The 5,857-nt window shown below is 37.1% G+C and overlaps 1 long non-coding RNA gene across 2 annotated transcripts; it reads right to left on the bottom strand.

Moving 5' to 3' along the window:
• Positions 1-288: 288 nt before the first annotated feature.
• LOC131336726 (uncharacterized) lies at positions 289-4,262 on the bottom strand. 2 transcript variants are annotated; one of them, XR_009202944.1, is made up of 4 exons: positions 4,120-4,262; positions 3,028-4,020; positions 2,586-2,949; positions 289-917 (listed from the first exon to the last, which is right to left on the bottom strand). It is a non-coding gene; the product is annotated as an uncharacterized LOC131336726 (long non-coding RNA). The 2 variants fall into 2 exon arrangements; XR_009190383.1 differs by having other exon boundaries at positions 290-917; positions 3,465-4,020.
• Between the last annotated feature and the right edge of the window lie 1,595 nt (positions 4,263-5,857).

The raw sequence follows: 5,857 nt of genomic DNA, 5'->3' as shown, positions 1-5,857 counted from the left end.
GCAAAGCCAACAGCACCACCTTTGTTTCAAATGAAGCCATTGTGAGAGAATGTGCACCAAGCAGCTGCAATAATTTGGACAAGAAGACCCATCCACAACAATCCTAAGAGTTACAGCACTGACATCCTCCCGAATACTTGAGAACACAGCTCGGTTACACTTCGCAACATCAATAACTCCTGGAAAACCCTTAGGAATCCTGCTCTAAACCTCGTTTAGGAGCCTTAAAAGCCTACAAATCTCCTGTAAACCCTCTTGGATAGTACCATGAATCCCTTGAAAAAAACCTCTATTACGCCTGAAACAAATAAGCCACAAAATAAATGTAGCCTCTCAAATAGTTCAACTATGCAGAGCTTCTCTAATCCAGTTAGAAAGCAATTAGAAAAAGACACAGGAATCCCTGTGGAGAAATCCAGCCCAGATTTGAAGCTCTCCACAGCCTTCGGATATCCCCCCACCCCCAACAAAAATAACAAACAACATAGCCCTTATATGCTCAATTCAAAGAGAAACCACAAATCATCCTTAAATGAGTCATCTGGGTGCACTTAAATGCCATAAAGCAAACCAACAAAAGATTGGACAAGTATACAAAATTTATTAACTACACAAAGTTCGATTCCATCAGCCCAAGTCTCCAATACCACCACCTAAAGAATGAATTGAGGAAACAGACATCTTTGTAAGTTATAGCCAAATCAAGTTCATGTAAGCATGAGTGAGCACGCACTTACATACACAACACGGGGGGATGGGGGATATATACAGTACAATTGGAGTTCAAGCTTAGGGTTCTGTCATGTTTCTATTTCATCTTTTGAGCTTGATGGTTTTTGCACTTACACTAATTTGATGAAGAGAGACTTTGGATGTATATTTTTCCCTTACTGCTCATATTACATAGATTCCGAGATCTCCCATGTCACGCCCTTGATTTTAAATATAAATATATAAATTAGTTCAATAAAGGATCCTTGCATTAACTAGATAATACCCAAAATGCATTTGCCACCTGTTAAATTACAAACAAGTCCCCAAGTTAAACAGAAATACATCCTTGGTACCGTAGCCCAAATTAATTTCGATACAAGTACAACATGTTTAGAATATTACAACTTATAGTCAAAAGATAATACAAGAGTTAAATTAGTTACAAGCCATCTTTAATCAAAAGCAAACCTATTACAAAGATGAGAGAGTAACTAAATCATGTTAGCTTCCAAAAGTCTTCGTTTCTAGGAACACCACATCGTACAACCTATTGCCCTGCATTCGAACCTAAAAAGAAGGATTTTGCCGAGCTACACTAGCCCAGTAGGAAATTCTCTACAAAATCTATATGTAGTGAGATGATGATGAGCATGAATACAACAAATTAAATTAGATGTCACATCACAAACGAACGTATGTCCATACCCTCTACAAGTGACATAGCATTCACATACACATATACACACACACGCATATACTCACACACACACTTCTCCCAACGAACCTCCACCCTTGCAACATTGTGTATCCACCCCTCGCGACACAATATACTCCACATTCACTTCACATTGACAATCACCCAATCATCGCAATCAACACCTACACCTTAAACTCATCCCACATACAACCAAACACTAACAAATACACCACACATAACTTATGAATCACAACATTCTAGTCCACAATACTACTTTCAAAGAATTTGCACTCCTCAAGCCTTAAAACATTATATTCGACCATAAATGGCAAATAAACATCTAAGTCACGCATAATCACCGCAAACATGTAGAGGAATAGAGAAATCCCTACCTATGTGGGTTTTGAGCAAAACCCTAGGTCTACCAAGAGCAAAAAGCTCGAATCCTCCAAAGACAAGCTTTACCCAAGCTTGGATATAAGATCTAGAGCAAATAAAACCCGAAAACATGGATAACAAGCAAAGATCAACAAATAATCGAGAGAAGAGAGAGAAAAACGTGATAGAGCTTCAAAGAGTGAGAACAAGAACACAAAACTCACCCTTGGTTTACCAAATGCAAGAATCTTGTGATTTTAAGGAAAAAAACCCTTGGATCTTGGAGATTTTAGGTTAAAATCAAGGGTTTTGGGTGAGATTGGAGTTGGGTAGGTGAGAGGGGTGTTTCCAGGTGTGTTTCGTGGGTTTTGGAGTGAGAAATGACAAAAGGGGGGTATTTATAGAAGTCCAAAAAGCGTGTTGAAAATTGCAGAAAAACGAAGCGGATATCGGTACTGGAAGATTCCCAGTACCGGCACTGGAGCCTTTCAAATGTCAATTTGATCAAGTGACTAGACAGCGGGTACCGGTACTAGGAAACAGCCTGTACCGGTACCGGCTAGGTAGAAAAGTGAAAATTTGCAACGAACTCTAGAACGAACCCAACTTGATACCAACACCTCCAAACAACATTACAACATCAAAACTTACATTTTACTATTCTCCGAGAGTCCAATACACAACCAAATACGTATATCCGTACACCCCCACAAACATCCGTACAACTTTAATAACAAAACTATTCTTTTAGACACCAAATGGTTTTCGAAATTATAATAATTTTATGGGTCTCTACATTCCAAATAGCAAGAAAATTATTTAGCCAGAGCCAGGACATACAACATTAGTACCACTGACCAGAGAATTCAGCATTAGTACCTCACAATCTTGCTATATTTAGCAAGAATAATTATAATATCAGTGTTATACTTATACCTTCTCATTCATGTAATTAGTCCAGTAATCCTCTCTTTTTTCTATGATACTAAGAAAATTAGATTGGCATTCTTATTCATTGAGTTGATGGTACATTGTTACATACATAATTGTTCAATGTAAACTCACATTCACAGCTAATGTTTTTGGGAACACAACTGAGTAGTCATAGCAACCCAAAATTTAGAATGCAGTTGCTGGTTCGAAAGTTTTGTTCACCTATCCTAATAATTAAAACAAGAAGAACAATGAGAAGGGGAAAAAAAAAACCACCACAGATTAAAAAAATTAAAAACAAAGACATGATAGCTACTGATGCAAAATCAAGAAGTGGGATAAGGAATTACAAAATAGCTATACTATATATAGGATAGAAAAGGTGTACCAATTCTATATATCCTACCTTACCTACTCCCAAATCAAAGGGAAAAAAATAGCCTCGAACACCTTGGGATGTGAAATTAATAGCTCATACAATCACATCAATGTATTTTGGAATGCAAATCATTCAAGTTATAGAGATTTATATGATTATATATGTAAAAAGTTCGGTTAATTTTTTCCATCAAGGTTGTAAAAAAATTCGCTACATAACGCATGCAAAAGCAGCAAAACTGCAAGACAATGAATATAGGAATAAACATAAAGGGCGTCTAATCTTGAACAATTGTTGTTAAAAACATAAATAAAAGGAAAAAAAATCTTTAGTTAAGAAGTACAGAATAAATAAAATGCTTACATCTAGATCTTGTTCGTTTTGGGATCTCAAAATCCCTAAAGAGCAAATTCGATTGAGGCTATAGTTGACGTGTTTGCATTGTGATTGGCCCTCTCCATATTCTCCAAATGAAATTCTTGGAAAATAATTCTCAATTGAGATCTTCTGATTTTACTGTATTCTTGTTTCTACGAATTTCATGCACAATATACCTGAAATTTTGGTTGATTGGGCGTAGATCTTGGAAGTGGTGGTAAGCTTGGAGCTTCAAAAATCAGTAAGGAGTAAGGAATGCAAACCCTAAAATTCCTAATATGTGACCAAAGAATGAACCAAAATCAGAAACAAACCAAACCACAAAACAATACTAATCATCAATCCTTAACACAATCTAAGGTTGTGAAAGTAAATAGTAAATGTAAGATACCACCATGTTGAATTGCATGAGACCAACCTTGTATCAGCGTTGAGCACAAACATTTTGTCGATGAAGTCATCTCAGCAAAGTGAACAGAATATCATTGAAGAACAAAAGTCACCGCAAATAACTGAACCAACTCACCAAGATACACAAACCCTAAAAAAAAATATATTCAACCACATTTGCCAAACCAAACACCATGCAAACCGTAGCAAAGAAGATACGTCGGGAAAAAGCCACCGAACGGGGCCAAACCTTTTCAGGAGGAGCACGATCCGTCGATTTGAGCACTGGGCGGAGGTACGAACCAGGAGAGTAGAAGCGAACAAATCTCAGACGGAAATATATGCTCTGCGATTGAGATAGTGCAAGGTCAGAATCAGTCGATTGAGAGTTCTCCGATCGAAGAAGAAGAAGAAGAAGAAGAAGAAACGGCGTGGTTGCCTGTGAAATCTACTGGAGAGAGAGAGAGAGAGAGAGAGAGAGAGAGAGAGAGAGAGAGGAAAGTGGGCGTATATACTATATACAGAGTGCAGACCGTCTAATAACCCAACTCAATGACACCTCTCACATTACCTTCGCCCCCTCACGACACGTAACCCACTAAATGCACAAAGTAATATGACCCTTCTACCCAACCAAACAAACACAACATCCCTACAATTGAGGGACAAATCAGCCCAAAATTGCCAAGCGATAAATCAATCAAAGTGATTCTTCTTTAGTAGGAGTAGGATAGGATATAAACGCAAGTTTTGGAACGCTCTTTTCCTCTAATCACCTTCCCATTTCTTCGCCCAATCAACTCTCTCTCTCTCTCTGTCGACTTTCAAAAGGTACTCAACAAATTTGAATCAAATCACAATACACCCACACCAAAATTAACAAAAACAACAAAAATGGCTGCAGAAATGACAACCCAATTCCCGATAAAAACAGTGGTAGTCCTGGTCCAAGAAAACCGCTCATTCAACCACATGCTTGGGTGGATGAGATCCCTCAAACCCAGAAATCAACCGCGTAACTGGATCCGAATATAACCCCCTCTCAACCTCCGACCGGAACTCTACCAAAATCACATTTGGCGAACACGCCGTCTACATCGACCCAGACCCGGACCACTCCATCCAATTCATCTACGAGCAGGAATTCGATCGGTGATAAATGGGATTTTATGTCAATCTCTCTCTCTCTCTCTCTCTCTCTCTAAGTGTTGTGGTTGTTGGCATCTTGCCAACTTTGTTGATGGATTAGGCCCTCTTTGGGCTATTTTTTCGTGAATTTTTTGGCACTGTTTTTCTATTGTCTTTTCTTTAGGCTGTTGATTTTATCACTTTTTTTTTTGTTAACGTCACTCCCCTGTAAGTATATTTTTATACACTTGCAGGGGAGTGGCGTTAACAAAAAAGAGAATGACAAAATCATTTCCCTTTCTTTAATTGCTAATAGATTTTGATATAATTTTGTTTTTGTCGTTTCTAGTGTATTTTTTTTTTCTACTTTTGGCTATGTTTTCATAATATTTTGATTCAACTCTTTGAGTTGTCTTTGTGACTTAAAAACTATGCCATCAAAGTTCTGTGAAAACTAACACCTTGTTTCGTTTAGATGGTATTTTGAAAAAAAAAATTCAACTCAAAAAATACTCATTACTCTTACTTTCAATTATTATTCTCTTTTATCTCTTCACTCATTACCGTTGTATTCAATTATTAATTATTCTTATTTTTCTCTCTACTCATTACCAAAAAATAAAAATAAATTTTTTTAAAACACCATCCAAATAAGGCATGAGAGAACACAACCAAAATAACCCAAAATAGTATCAAAAAGACTTTTTAAAAAATTTAGCTGAAGACATGATTTTTGACATAATTATGTGTCTCGAAGAGATTATAATATGAACGATTCTAATCATTGAATGAGACCCGTGATAGGTGCTGATAAGCACCCTTTTATTCCCATTAACTTAGGCTTTGTCGGTCATATCTAG

Source organism: Rhododendron vialii, chromosome 1a (assembly GCF_030253575.1).
Source record: "Rhododendron vialii isolate Sample 1 chromosome 1a, ASM3025357v1".
Classification (NCBI taxonomy): Eukaryota; Viridiplantae; Streptophyta; class Magnoliopsida; order Ericales; family Ericaceae; genus Rhododendron; species Rhododendron vialii.
The sequence above is the reverse complement of the archived record's forward strand: the minus strand, read 5'-3'. Positions and strand labels throughout refer to the sequence as shown.